The sequence below is a fragment of the Sceloporus occidentalis genome, unplaced genomic scaffold (genome assembly GCF_023333645.1).
Source record: "Sceloporus occidentalis isolate IW3139 unplaced genomic scaffold, rSceOcc1.0.p SCAF_2, whole genome shotgun sequence".
In the NCBI taxonomy this organism is placed as follows: Eukaryota; Metazoa; Chordata; class Lepidosauria; order Squamata; family Phrynosomatidae; genus Sceloporus; species Sceloporus occidentalis.
The window spans coordinates 12,229,623-12,245,359 of NW_028316982.1; the positions used below are offsets into that span (position 1 = coordinate 12,229,623).

General features: G+C 46.3%; 1 long non-coding RNA gene and 1 pseudogene across 2 annotated transcripts in view; both read right to left on the minus strand.

The window, feature by feature from the left end:
* Window positions 1-15,737, minus strand: part of LOC149317975 (uncharacterized) — an 87,547-nt gene that overhangs the window by 51,418 nt on the left and 20,392 nt on the right. The window contains exon 2 of one of the 2 annotated variants that reach the window (XR_016279956.1): window positions 8,086-8,211. The exons of the other annotated variant lie outside the window; for it this stretch is intronic. This is a non-coding gene — a long non-coding RNA (uncharacterized LOC149317975). The remainder of the gene's footprint in view (window positions 1-8,085; window positions 8,212-15,737) is intronic. 2 annotated transcript variants of the gene reach the window in all.
* On the minus strand, window positions 10,517-13,211 carry LOC149317976 (transcription factor SOX-2-like; annotated as a pseudogene).

Below are 15,737 nucleotides of genomic sequence, written 5' to 3' on the forward strand. Positions count from 1 at the left end.
GTACAAGCGCGTTGGTGACTAAAAAGGCCAATCCGGGACAAACAGGTCCGGTTGCAGAAAGCACAGCGTGTTAGACTAACTAGTGTTAGACGTATGCATAGTGTTAGAGTCGTAGTCTAATACTAACACTACACACACACACACACACACAGTTTTAGTCTGACTAGTGTTAGACATATGTCATGTACAGTGTTAGAGTCATAGTGTAACACTCAAATCATTACACCATTCTCTCTTTGGGTTACAGGAACAAAATCTGAGAGAACCCCTAGGGACAAGATTACCACTTTCTTTCATATATATAGTGAATCCGAACCCGATCCTAGGGGCAGAATTACCACTTACTTCCTCTCATTATATATATATATATATATATATATATATATGACTATGGTGGTGGTGGTGGTGGTGATGATATGAGAGGAAGAAAGTGGTAATCCTGTCCCTGGGCGTTTTCTCAAATTTTGCTTCTTGCATCCCAAAGAGAGCGCAGAGTAGTGGTTTGAGTGTCAGACTCCGAACTCCGGAGACCCTTCCGCCCTGGAGACCAGCTCGGCCATGAAACCCACTGGGTGCCCTTGGGCAAGTCACACTCTCTCCGCCTCAGGGGACGGCAATGGCAAACCTCCTCTGAACAAACCTTGCCAAGTAAACCCCAGGATAGTTTCCCTTTCGGGTCGCCAGAAGTCGGAAAAGGCACAGCACACATACAGCCATCCCCCAAAACTGGTTCAAGGAGAACAAAGTTTGTTCTGAAGGCGCGAGAACTAGGGCCTTCTTAGCAGAGACCCCCTCGGAGAATGCCATTGGGGGGGATCTGGAACCCACTGGGTTCCTGAGTAGGACTAGAACCCGATCTGGCCCCTGATGGAGGCAACCAACTCCTCAAATTCCTTCATTGCCCCCTTACTCCTTTTGCGGTGCACACTGGCAATGTCAACCCACAAAACGGATAGAGGAATCCGTTCCTCAATCTTTCACCAAAACAACAGTGTAAACCTGCGGGATCCAAAGGAGGCTTCTGCAGGTTTCTCACTGCAAACGGCTGTGATACACTGAACCCACAAGCCATTAAACGCATTCGCGTTGGCCATATAGCAAAATACAGCATCATCCAAAATCCAGAGAACATTGATACTTTTAGGTTTTTGGTGGGTTTTTCAGGCTCTGTGGCCATGTTCTAGAAGAGGTTGTTCCTGACGTCAGCACATAGCCAAATAGTCCGACCCCCCCCCCCCCACACACACACACACACAAACTATGGATGCCGGCCATGAAAGCCTTCGACTCCACACAGTCAACCCAAACCAATAGCCTCCCATGCCATCTGGACAGAGGGCAAGTAGAACATCTTGACCAAATGCCAACATGGCCAACATCGTCATTATATATATATAGATATAGATATATAGTTTCTTTTTCGTTTCCTGTATCCTTTTTGACATGCTGGCCTGACGAAGAAGCCAGTGGAGCTTGCAACATACATATATAACGTTCATTTTGGTTGGCCCACGAAAGGTATCCCTGTTTGGTGGATTTCGGATGATGCTGTTCTGCACAAGCCATTAGACCCCGTGGTCTTTGGTCCTCTAGACTTTTGGAGACTTCAGCTCCCAGAATTCCTGAACAATGAGCATACTGACTGGGATTTCTGGGAATTGAAGTCCAAAACATCTGGAGGCCCAAAGGTTGAGAACCACTGCATTAGGCAGAGTTCTTTCCAGGCCGCAGCAAGGCCTCGCCTTGACTTCCATGGAACCCAAAAAGGCCAGGAATTTCTAGCCTCAAACCCATTCAAGGTAAGCTCTTATGGTTTAAGCGGATTGGCCCTCTCCTTCTGAACCCAGCCTACGAACTGTTGGAATTTGGCAAAATTGGTTTGGCCCCTAAGTTGCTTTACTCAGAAGGAAATCCCCCCCCCCCATCACTGAGATTTACTCACAAGCTTGCTTTTAATGGAGCCTTCCGCTCTTGGGTTGACAACATTCAAGGTTTGCAGCCTCGACTATTTCCATTTCTGGTTCTGGTGCCCATTTGTGTGTGTGTGTGCAAATGGTGCGAATGCAGACTGAGACAGTTGCACATCTAAAGCATCTAGAAGAACATAAATAGAGTTGTGAGGAGAGACAAGAATCGCCCCAGAGAATGGGACCTGGTTTGGATTTACAGACTGCCTGGATGCACATCCCCTTTGAAACCAGTTGCAATTTCCCCACTGGTTTTCCTGAATTTACAATAAGTTTACCAAGAGAGATGATAAAGACACCACAGAAGCCCCCAGAAAGCAAGTAGATGCTGACAGGCCTTTGCAATGCAATGACACTTTGCAGGTTTGGAAATACTGGTTTCTAACATTTTCTTTTCAATTCTCAGTTACCTGAACTGGAAAACTTGCTCCTTCCTTAGAAAGGACCCGTCTAAAACACTTTTTAAACAAGCTAAACCGAAACCCAAAAAACCCCGCTTCCTACAGTCAAATTTTCCCCTTCCTGAGCAAAAAAAGAAAGTGGAGTATTTCTGTGGAGGGTTCTGGAAAAGAATGGCTGAGTTTGAGCTTGTTACGGTTGACTCTCCCAAGCTGAATTAACCCACTGTCTTTTTAAAATAGAGAAAATAAGTTTACAGTTATAGGGAAAGGTATGGGGATGATGGGAAAGGCTCTTCCTGGTTTCTTTGAGAAGGGAGGAAAACCCCTAATAATATGTTTAACAGCCCGATTGTAAACGTCTGATAGCAAAATGTGTCAAAGGTACGTTCAGCTCTGCTTTAGGAATCAGTTTAGGTGCTGTAGGCTCTACTTCAGAGAAAGGGACGGGCAAAACCGCCTCTGACTATCCCTTGCCTGAGGAAAATCCTATAAAATTCAAGGGGCGATTTGAAGGCCCCTGGGCACAGAAATATCCCCATAGTCCAATAATGCTCTTCGTAAATTACCTTAACTCATTATACCCATTTCTCAGAGGCTCTCTAACTAAACCTGATTGATCGATTCACTGATTGATTTTTAAACCAGCAAGTTATGTATACAGAAAAAGTATGACCCAGGAACAAAAGGGGCCCAGTTCCATTCGGATCAGCGAACCTTTTCTTCATAACATAATATTTGGGCAGTGACCTTAAAACATTTGTTTTGGGGGAAAGAAACAAGTTCCCCAAAAGATATTTTAAATTTTTAGATCTCTCTGGAGGCAACTCTCTCATCCAATTTGGGGTTCAGAGGGAAGCCGCAAATCTTAAAACATCGAATGGGGAATGTGTTTCTTTTCCAAAACAGATGCTGAAGACGTCCGAGAAACACAAAGTAATGACTGAAGGAGAAAGTCAGAAAGAGCTCCAATAATAAACCTTTTTAATAAACCTCTTTGATCCAAACCCATGGTGTTTACAAGCTTTATGAGAAGAAGAAAAAGGGGGGGGGGACCACCTTGGCTGCCTTGTCACTTGTCCAAGTCCAGCTAGAAGTGAAATGGACAAGAGAGAAATCGACTGAAAATGGCACCTTCAGCTGCCAAGGTGACAACTTGAATTACTTTCCAAGCGGCAAAGGCTACTTTCCCCCCTCAATCCCAATTTCCCCCTGCGAGAAACAACACCATTTCCCCAGTGTTTGCTTAAGAATCAGGAAGGAAGGCGAACTGCAACAACAGCCACAACAGACACAGGACGGTACCTGGCCTATTAACTATTAACTGCTCTGCTAAATCAACGGACCGCTTCGGAAACAGAGAGTCACATCAGCAACGACAAAACCAGATTGCCTCCCCCATTGGAAACTCTCTCCCAAACACAGCTAAGGAACGAACACAAGCAAAACTTCCAAATCCGAGAAGAAGAGTTTTGTTACCAATAGTCACCGATCGAAAAGGTAAATCCAGTGCCTTTCCTTCCCCCCCCCCTCTCGCAGCTCGATTCCTGATCGGTGCAATGGTTCTTTCTCCTCTCTCTGAGGAGTCGATCAGTTTGGTTTTAATAGGAGAAAACTGTCAGCTCCAAGACTCAAGCGCCCACCACAAAAGTCCTGAAAGCTGAATGAATTAGGCTTATAATTACTACTTCTACACACACACACACACACACACACACACACACACACACACACACACACACACACAGGCTCATCTTCCCTTGCAGCTCATTCCTTATTCATTCAAACAGACACTATTGTCACCCAGGCTCAGCCTCATTACTATTAGGAGTAACCACTGCTACCAAGCGTCGCTATTACTGGATATATATAATTCCCCCCCCTAGCAAAACTTCACAGCTGTTCCAAAATCGCAGAGGAAAAGCTGAAAGGGGGAAAGAAAATTGAAGACAAACGCTGCTTCGCGGATGATCTATTCCAAAAAATGCAAAGCTTGGGAATCCCTGCAATCTCTCTCCCTCGCACCTTTCCTAAAAAATAAAGGCTTTGAATACGTTTGGGTTTGTTGACTCAGATCGTGGGAGATTTGGAGTGCAACTTTGATCATAAACCAGTTTCCTTCGCAGGAAGTCCCAGCCTGCCTTCCCCAGAAGTTATTTGCATTAGAAATGCAACAACACTTACTTATTTACTACTTACTTACTAGGCACATTTACTTGGGAGTAACTCTCACGGAATCCAATGGGATCCCCTTCTAAACTGCACCGGATTGGCCTTTAAATATGTGCGGGGGGGGGGTCATAAAACGAAAGTCAAAAGTGGAATAATTCACTTAAATGGAAAAGAAATTCAATGGGAGTAAGATAGAGGTGCTGAGGGAGGTTGTAAATCTCACTCCCGACTCAATTGGAACAGGTTAAAATGCACTCTGTTTCTATCATAATATATATTATTTGTTATTGTTGTGTGCCTTCAAGTCGTTTCCGATTTATGGCTACCCTGAGGCGAACCTATCCTGGGGCTTGCTTGGCAAGTTTCTTCAAGAGGAGGTTTTCCCTAGGCATCCTCTGAGGCTGAGAAAGTGTGACTTGCCCAAGGCTCCCCCATAACAGGTTTCCATGGCTGAGCCGGGGTTCGAATCCTGGTCTCTCAGCATCCTAATCCAACGCTCAAACCACTGCACCACACTGGCTCTCATAATTATTCAACATAATAATCTGATACTGTATATAATATAGGTAAGTACAATAACATTCAACATCCACAAACATGTGATACTTCGATGGGGCCTACCAAAATGCATGAGACACATGTTGCAAACTTTCGAAGCTGCACTGGCTTCTTCATCAGGCAAAGGTGTGTATTATATATGTGTGTGTGTGTGTGTGTGTGTGTGTGTGTATGTGTGTGTGTGTATATATAATGGGAAGACGCGTTGCAAACCTATGCTTCCAACTGCAGGTCAGTTCAATGGTCTGTGCATTGCAAACAGTAATTTTATGGGATCCAATGGATCCATTCCCAAGAGAAGTATGCAGGTCCCACCGATGACATGAAACTGAACGGTGGACCTTTCTGTGTAATGCATTGAAAATGCTCTCAGTACAACTGTCCCATTACTGTCTTACATGCCTGGAATAACTTTCTATATAACTAGCATACATACATGTATTTCAATACCTATCATCTATCCCTCCATCCCTCCCATTATGGTGAGGTCCTGCAAAGACAAAAGCAAACCTGGAGTTTCTGGAGACAGCCTTGACATCCTACCACTCTCTTTGCAAGAAAACTGCAACGGGTACCTTTTATATTTTTTTAAAAGGTGGGGGAAATAAGTCTGTTTGTTGCCCAGATTCGTGTAACCATTCCCTTCCCAGTCTTGGAGGCTTTCCTTGCCTCTGGGTTTTGATCTTTTTTTGTCCAGAGAGGGAAAGGAAGAGAGAGATTCTCCAGAGATTGCTGCACCGCAAGAATTTGTCGCTTGGAGGAATAAGTACAGCTATTACAACCAAATCTACTCGCAGTCTAAATAATTAATTGAACCATTGCTCTTTGACCCTTGCAAAGTCCAATAGGGACCAGTTTGTAGTAATAATACCCCCCCCCCCCAACAAGCCCTTGTCAAATATTCATTTAGTGGTTAATTCGAGCCATTTCCCCTTGGGACGAGCCTGTAATGCCAGCCTCTCTGGCTTGCCAAGAAACCCTGTTAATCTACCTCTCCAGGTCAGCAAAAAATATCTTAACACCCCGTCTTTAAAACGCTGGGGGCTAAAAAAAGGAGGAAAAAAAGAGAGAGAAGGGAGAGAGAAAAAGGGAGAGAAGGGGTAGAGGGGAAAAAAGAAGACTCACAGGGGATCGCCTAATCTTTATCTCTTTGCTCAGGCGAGGCTTAAGGAAATGTGACACTCGCCATCCGACATCCAACTAAAGTGTCATTTTTAATATATAATAAATACATGAATAAATAAGGAAGGGAGAAGTGGTGCCCGTGGAAATTTCGGTGAATTAAAAAATAATCACTAAAAAATCAGAATCAAGAATTGCAGGTCCAAAAGCAAAGAGAAAGTACAGGGGAATTATATTTTGAGGAGAATTGTATTTTACTCTCCGCCTGTTTCTATCCTTCAGAAAAAAAGTGATGGAAGGGAACTGGAAAATGCTGCCTCCTACGTGATGGAAGAGTGTGTATATTTTTTCCCCCAAAGCCCTTCCGGATTTGCATACATAACGTTTTGGTGTGGGCATTTATTTTAATTTTTTTTTTGCTCAGCAAATTTTACTGCGCTTCTAATGTCATTTCCACATTCACTAAAAGGGGAAGAGATGCAACACATTTCTCTTAAATGATGATGATAAAGAAGAAAAAGATAGAATGAAGAGGAGGAGGAAGAATTTGCAGGTTCTACTCTTATTAAAATTTGGAACAGAAGCGAGAAAAAGTTGGTCAGATATATCAAAATCCCTTTTGTTTGACTGCACTGACCCCCGCGGCCAGGCTTCCTCCTTAGCTTAGTTTTTCCTAAGACCAATTCCCACTTCTGCTTAACAGCCAAAGAAAAAAAGCATATTTCTTGAATAAAAAGTTAAAATTTAGGGTGGTGGAGGGGAAATCTTTTTGGAAACTTTGGAAACCTGAGGGATTGGGGGGGTGGGGGTTCTTATTATATTAATCCAAATGTAGGCAACATGCAAGCAATTCCTCCAAGTTTCTTGTGCATTAAGGGAGGCCTGAGATGGAAGGGAAAGGAGGCTCTGAATTTCACACAATAATCCCACCTTTCCGTCCAAACAAGGCTGGGATGGGAATCTTAATCGCGGGTTTAAAGGGTGGTAAGGGGCCAGGGATAAACTGAACTTCATGCAAATGGTCCTAGGACAGGTTCCTAAAGGTCTCTCAAAGGCCCTAGTCTTTCTCTGAGGAAGCTGGATTTTAAGCCTTGGAAAGAAATGCTTTCTTTTAAAGAAATGCCTTTATTTAAAAGGCTTAAAATCCAGCTTCTTCGGAGAAAGACCAAGGCCTTTGAGAGCAACAGCTCCAAGGGTCAAGGGCCGGCCTGGGATTCCTACCATCCAACATTTTCTATGAAAGAAATGGGAAAGAAATGAGGTCTAGACCCCTTCCCTGCAGCTTTGGGGGTAAATGGATTGGGAGGAAATTTCAGCAGGAGGCAAGGCGATTTGGGATCTGTAAAAAAAAAACTCTTTCCAGTCCAGATCCCTCTATCCATAAATGACCTCAGCGTTCAGCAACATTCAACAATAAAGGGCTACTTTAAAACAAACATATATAAAAATAAGTAAATCAATAAAGCAGACACTGGCTAGCTAGTCACCCCAAATCAACAACATTCAAACATTGGGTCCTTGAACACTGAACAAAAGTGTAGCTTGGGCCCCTAATAGTCTACTCTAGACGCTTTTAACACACCACCAACAACCACAATTTTAATTTGTCTAATTTTTGGATTTGTTTCTCCTCAGCATCATCCTGGGGCCTGCTTTATCCTCGCACTTCAGACCTAGCATTACAGTATTTGGAAAATAAAGGCAAACACTTGAAATTAGGTCTCCCAGAGTTCCACCGCACTAATTCTAATAATACGAATGCATCATCATCATCATCATCATCATCATCATCATCATCATCTCGCCACACTCTCCCCTCCCCGCCCTCAAACATTTGCTGAGGAGAAGAACAGCCCCAATTTCAGTACCTCTTTTCCCTGGAAGGGAACCCGATTGGTTTCCGTCGGGATTTACTTCCTCGGAAGGGATCCCGGATCGCGGCCTAAATCCCATCGATCCCCTGGGAATGACCTACCAAGCAGGTGGACAGCAATCTGAAAGGTTTTGGGGCGGGAGGGAAAGAGTCAGACATTCAAAAAGTAGGTTTCAAAAAGAGCAGCAAGTGACACAGACTTCTCCCTCTGCAAGAGAGATGCTCTCCTTTGCAACTTGTTTTTTGGGAGCAACAGAGGCTTGAGTTTCACATCTTCTCCCCCCCCCCGCCCAAAAAAGACTCCAAAACTGTCTCCCTTCCTTTGGATGAGGAATGATGACCCAGAAGCCTATGGCATACAAACAGTCGGCTCTCCATTCTTTATTAACGGATCCAACCATCTGGCTTGAAAATATATATTTTTTAAAATATAAAGTTCCAACAGCAGACCTTGAATTTGTCATTTTAGAGAAGGTCCAAAGCACCCTGCAGAAATAATCCACTTTGAGACCACTTGAACTGCCCTGGGAGATTCTGGAAACTGTAGTTCTGTGAGACATTTAGCCTTCTCTCTCAGAGAGTTTTGGGAGGTGTTTAGCCTTCTCTGTCTGGTGCCACACTAAAACGACAATTCGCAGGATTCCCTAGCAAGGAGCCAGGGCAGTTAAAGCAACCTCAAAGTGGACCATTCCTGCAGTGTTTTCTGCACCTAAGAGACACCATTTTGTATTCAAATGAGACCTGAGCAATTTGGGAATAGAGTCCTGGAACCAAACACCAGCAAATATCAAAGGCCCGCTGCAATTTATGATTTAACACCCCCCCCCCCTCAGAAACAGAAGGATAGGATATTCCCCTCTTTCCATACACAAATATATTAGAGGAAGGGAAAAATGAATGGATGGATGAAAGTTAAGCAAGTCACAACTTCACAGTCCCCGACTCAACAAATGCCCCCCCCTTATACTTATTTTTTGCATTGTCGCCCTATATCTTCCCTGGAGAGGGTGACGTTGCAATAATTCTCCCCCAAAACAGCTTTCATCCCCCCCAACAGCTTCGACAGAACCCCGTTTTCTCCTCAATACCTCGCTTCCGCTTCGGAAGGAAGATCAAGAAGAGAGAAGTCAAGACCTCGCTTGCGTCTTCTTCTTCTGGGCTGCTCCGCTTTCTTGCTCCGGTTCACAGACCAGTTTTCCAGGAAACAACTCTGGGGGGGGGGACCTCAGGGCAACAAGTGGTCTTTTTCCTTCTTAAAAAGTCGGAGAAACCTTCCTTGGGTCCTGATTCCCTCCGACTCCTATTGCTACCACCTCTGACTGCCTCGACTCCAAAACAACCCCAAAGAAATAGGGTCCCCTTCCACTTCTCTCAGCAAAAGATGTCTAACTTGGCCTCCTTTGCCAGGCCGCATTTGCACTGTTGTGTTAGTTAAGAACTTATTGTTAACACCAAGGATCTTTTAACCGATCTGGCAACAAATCTTAATTAAAAGAAAGAAAGAAAGAAAGTCAGAAAGAAAAAATTTAAAATCATAAAACCCGGTTCTAACTAGGCCTGGAGCAGTGTGGGTTTAGAAGTTTTAAAAACCAGATTGCATTCTGCTTTCTCCAAAGAAATCCAGGACTCAGAGCAGCATTGCGGTGTCCATATTTCAAAAATTTATTTATCTCAAACTGTGCATAATGGAGTAAAAACTTAAGTCAAATAGGTAGGTACCTGTTTATAAGGATGGTATTAGTTCAAATATATATATATATGGGTGTGTGTATATATACATATACATGTATATGGAGATATACATGTGACTATATGCATATATACATAAACTGCTGGAGGACTGATTTCAGATAATACACAGCCGAGTCTTTATAAAGTACAACTACGGGAAATGAGGAGGGACAAAAATAAAAATAGAAAACAAAAAACAAAATAAAAGAACTTAAAATATTGTCACAATAAATTTACAGAAATATTACAAACCATAAGAAAATATTTCAAACACAGTTATTTCAGACTGCTGTTTTGCTGTCGTTTGGGGGGGGAGGGGGAACAGGATAAAGTTTGGAAGTAAAAGGGGCTGTTTTAAATAAAGAAAGGTGTGAACCTGCGAGACAGTTTTGCTTTTAACAATGGGTAAAAAAAAGGAAAATTATTTTAGTACACCCTAAACTTTTGCCCTCTCATTATATATATATAAAAATCCAGTTCAATGGTATGCAAGTAGTTATTCTATTTATTGATTCATTTTGCCTTTTGTACAATTGCAAAAACAATTAAAACCTCCAGATCTTTGTTTTAAAATAAAAATTCAACTCCCTTTTTGTGTGTGTTGCTACTATAAATCCCTCTGATTCTCCAGCGACTGAAGTAGACTCTGATGTATTTTATTTAAAAAATAATTGGCAAATTCTCAAGGTTTTCCCCCCTCTCTCTGTCTGTCCTTTTTTTCTTTTTTAATATAAACGATGGACTTTTCGATTGCCATGTTTATTTTGATAAATACTGTACAAAAGTTGCTTGCAAATATTAAAACATTTCCCCTTCCCCGGCTCGCCTTTTCCCTTCCTCCCTCCCTCCCCACTTTTTTTTTGCCTACGCACCTTTCTGGAGTCTACCTCTAAAGATTATTGATAAAGACCTTGTTGTTTTCCCCTCTTAATAATAATAATAATAATTAAAAATCCCTATTTTTATTTTTTTATTATTTTTTTTGCAAAGTATCATTTCCACTGGAACTTCGCGGTCGTTTGCGGGGAGGGAAGAAAACAGAGGAAAGGCATTTGGGTCCAGCCAAGTTTGGTGGGTCCAAAGCAAAAGGGAAGAAAAGAAGAGAGAGCTATACACACACGTTCCTTTGCGAGTCCTGATTTTTTGCATGTGATTCCCCCCCCCCCCCTTTTCTCTTTCCCCTTCAGTTTTTTATCCTCTATACAAAAATAGTGTCGCCGTGTCCCTCCTCCCTCCCCTTCCAGGAACAAAAAATAACAACATAAAATAAAGAGGAGGGGAGGAGAGGAGAAAATAAAATAAAAAGAAGAAACAAAACAAAACATAAAAAGAGTTGGTTTGGGGGGAAGACAGAAAAGTTCGGGATCGCTAAGAAAAGTTTGTCGGTCTCTTTGCAGGCCTTTTCTGGGCTGTCTCTTCCTTGCCTCGCTGGCTTTTTCTTTTTGCCTTTGCAGGCCTCGGGGGGGGGGGGTGTGAAGGATAAAACGGTCAAGCCCAGGGATCTTTTCACCGATCTGGCAAGAGCCCCACCCCAAAGACAAACTCAGACCGGTCCATCCCAGGAATCTTTTCGCCGATCTGGCAAGAGCCCCCCAACCCCCCAAAAAACAAACCCAGGCCGGCCAAGCCCAGGCCTCTCTGCAGCCGGGTCTCTTCTCTCACATGTGGGACAGCGGGAGGGTGCCATTGATGGCCGTGCCAGGCACCGGGCCGGCGTTCTGGTAGTGCTGGGCCATGTGGAGTCTGCTGGGGGCGGTGGGCTCGGGCCCGACTTCGGCCCCCGGGAGGTACATGCTGATCATGTCCCGGAGGTCTCCGGCTTGGCAGGGGGGCGCGGGCGTGGGAGGAGGAGGTGACCACCGGGGGGCTGGAGGAGCTGGCCTCCGTCTTGACCACCGAGCCCATGGAGGCCAAGGGCATGCCCGCCGCCCCCTTGCTGGGAGTAGGACATGGTGCCGTAGGTGGGCGAGCCGTTCATGTAGGGCTGGGAGCCCCCCATGGAATTGTACTGCTGCAGGGCACTCACGTCGTAGCGGTGCATGGGCTGCATCTGGGCGGCAGCGGCGGCGGCGGCCACGTTGTGGGCGTTGAGTCCCGGGTGCTGGGAGTAGCCCAGCTGCTCCTGCATCATGCCGTAGCCGCCGTTGGCCCAGCCGTTCATGTGGGCATAGCTGTCCATCCGCTGGTTGACCCCGGCCGCCCCCAGCGGGCCCCCGACGCCCCCGACCCCTCCGCCGCCGCCCAGAGCGTTGGAGCCCGGCGCCAGCAGGGCCCCCGGCAGAGTGTACTTATCCTTCTTGAGAAGGGTCTTGGTTTTCCGACGGGGCCGGTACTTGTAATCCGGGTGCTCCTTCATGTGCAAGGCGCGGAGCCGCTTGGCCTCGTCGATGAAGGGCCGCTTCTCTGCCTCCGAGAGCAGCTTCCACTCCGCGCCCAGCCGCTTGGAGATCTCCGAGTTGTGCATCTTGGGGTTCTCCTGGGCCATCTTCCGACGTTGGCCCCGCGACCAGACCATGAAGGCGTTCATGGGGCGCTTGACCCGGTCGGGGCTATTTTTTTGGCTGGTGGGGCCCGGCGTTCCCGGGGCGCCCGAGCCGCCCCCTCCTCCTCCTCCTCCTCCTCCCGGAGGGGCCTGAGGGGCCGGGGGCTTCAGCTCGGTCTCCATCATGCTGTACATTCAGGCGGGTCTAGCCTCGACGGCGGCGGTGGCGGGGGCAGAGCTTGGAGAGGCGATCCAGGGGATCCAGGGGGCTCTGGGGGACCCACCAGGATCGAGGGGGGATCCCAGAGCCCAACACACCGAGGGCCCGAGAAAGAGAGAGAGAGAGACAGAGAGAGCAGCCCCCACTTCTCTCCTCTCAGCCGTCCAAACTCAGAGCAAAAGAAAGTCTAAAGGAAGAGGAGGCACAGAGCCCGAAGAGCAGAGATGGAGCTCCGATGGTCTCACTTTGGCCTTGGTTTCTTGGGGAGGGGGGCAAGAGGGGAGAGGGCTCCCCCCCGAGGCAAAATGGCCCCCGGTCCGACCTTTTTTTCCTTTTTCCTTTTCCCTCCGACCGGCTATTTCAAGGGCAGCATCACCAAGGCGCCTTCTTGAAGCCAAAGTCGGGCTGGAGAGAAACTTCTTCCTGGTCCCTTTCTTCTTCTTCTTTTCCTTCTCCCCCTCCTTTCCAGAGTCCTTCTTCACTTTCTTTCTTCCCTCCTCCTCCTCTTCCTCCTCCTTGGAGTTCTCTCTCTCTCCCTCTCTTTTATTTTTTGTTAAAGTTTCCCCCTCCTTTTTGTTTTCTTCTTTTCGTCCAACTCTCTCTCTCCCTCTCTCTCTCTCTTTCTTTCTTTCCCTCTCCCTCTCTCTCTGCCTTGACAACTCCGGAGACTTTTTTGAACAAGTTAATAGACAAGCCTCCATGCGATGGATGGGGGGCTTGTCAAAGGCATAAATGCCGTCAGCTCGGCCAATCACAGCCCCGGCGGCTCCTCCACTAAGCACCGGCCTCGGCGGGGTGTTTTGCATGAAAAGGGGAGGGACTTTCTGTCTACACACAGACACACAAGCACACACACACACAGCCCATAAGCAAGGCTTTGGGGCAAAGCGGGAGGGGAGCCCTTGAGAGCCTCTAGACAGCAACAGGTCAGCAGCCCAAGAATGGATTAACAATAAATGTAAGTGCAGCTCAGCTTTTGCAATGGGTGGCTGTGGGCTAGCGATTAGGCAAGGGAGGTTGCCACGTTCCTTTGTTTTCCTCCTTCTTTTTTTTTCCCACCTACTAAGCAGGCGAAAAAAAAGAAGGAAGAAAAAAAGGAACGTGGCAACCTCCCTTGCCTAATCGCTAGCCCACAGCCACCCATTGCAAAAAGCTGGACTCTTGTTTTTTGGGATCCTTTTGCTTTCTCCCCGAGGCTGAGAGAGTGTGACTGGTGACTGGTGGAATTCGAACCCTGGCCCCTCAGAGTGCTAAAACAATCCTTTCCAACCGGATTTGGGCTGAGGAACCCGGGTTTATGATTTGCTGCTAGTGGGAGGTAGACAGGTTTGCTCCTGTATCCACCCAGGCCTCTCAACTCAGGATCCACAAGCCACTTGATCCTGCATAGAGATAGCTAGACGCTTTTCCTTAGGCCTCCATCCTTGGCGAACCTCTTTCGGGCCCAAAATCCACCGCAGAAATAGTCCGGTCTGAAACCGCTTTAACTGCCCAGAATCAATGCTAGGGAAGCCTGAGAACGGTATTTTCGTGAGACGTTGAGCCTTCTCTGACGGAGAGCTCTGGTGCCACAATAAACTACAATTCCTAGAATTCCCTAAGCACTGAGCCAAGGCAGTTGAAACGGTCTCAAACTGCAATGTGTTTTGGACCTTGGCCCCCTTTTCTGGGTTTTCCTCCTCCTCCTTAAACATGATCGGGACTGTTAGAGGAAACAGTCCCAACTTGAGGGTGAGGAAATCTGGTATTGTAGGACCCCTGTTCCACTGCAAACAGTTCCAACTTGAGGATGAAGGGAGAAGAGATCTGGTATTGTAGGACCCCTGTTCCACTGCAAATAGCCAGTGTAGTGATTTGAGCGTTGAGTTGCCAATCCGAGAGACCAGGGTCCGAATCCCAGCCCAGCCATGGAGGCCCGCTGGGTGACTTTGGGCAAGTCACGCTCTCTCAGCCTCAGAAGAAACTTGCTCAGAAAATCCCTACAGGGTCACCGTAAATCAGAAATGACGTGAAGGCACACAACAACAAGGAGCAGCTCTTCTCTTTCTGGAGGCCAGCGTCCTCTGGAGGCTGGTTGGCCCCCTTCCCTCCTCTCACCCAACGTTGGAAAACAACACCAAGCCTTCTTTCCCTCCCTCTCTTCCCTCTCTCCCAATATCAGATCTCCTCCTCAACCAGTCCAGGGATAACCCTTCCTCTTTTGTGTGTGTGGGAGGGGGACTTCACCCCAGACATTGCTATGTGAAATAAATTAAGCCCTGTTTCCTTTCTCTTTCCCCTCCTCCCCCAGATTCCCCACACAAATGGTTCAATAAAGGCACAGACACCGAAAGGTAGAATTCAAACATACAGCCATGTTAGTCTGTAGAATCAGTATGTGGAGGACCACCTTTGAGACTCACTGAAAGAAATAAGTTGGCAGCATGAGATTTCCTAGACTTCAGTCTACTTCCTCCAAATGCATCTGAGGAAGTAGAGTGAAGTCAACAAAAGCTCACGCTGCCAACTTCTTCCTTTCAGTGAGTCTCAAAGGTGCTGTAAGATCTCTCCACGTATTGATCCTACAGACTAATATGGCTGTATCTTTGAATTTTAGAGAGGAAGACCACATGCTCTATGGAGTCCATTCATCTTGCATGTGGCCTTCCTCTCTTTCTACTTCCCTCCACCTTTCCTAGCATTATTGTTTTTTCCCCAGTGATTCATGCCTTCTCATGATGTGTCCAAAGTACAACAGTCTCATTTGGTCATCTTGGCTTCCAGGGAGATTTCTGGCTTGATCTGTTCTAGGATCCATTGGTTTGTCCTTTTGGCTCTCGATGGGATCCTCAGCATTCTTCTCCAGCACCACATCTCAAATGAGTGGATTTTCTTCTGCATTCAGGGAGGCTGAAAAGGTGCTACAAGATCTCTCTCTCTACACATACAGACAGGTACCATTTTAGGACTGCAGCCCTACAGGGTCCCCTTCCTTCCACCCCCGGCAACCAACTCCTTCCCTCCTCCAACTAAAATAGACTGTATCTCTACAAACATACCCCAACCTTTCTTTTATTCTTTCCAATTTAAAAGAGTGGCATTATTTCCCATCATAGACAGCCTCAGGAAACAGGTGCTCAGGTCCAATGACAAGTGGGAGAGGAAGGAGCAGGGGAAAACACACAAACACAAACACACAGAGAGAGCTTGGTCGTTTTGGATACACTTGGTGGAG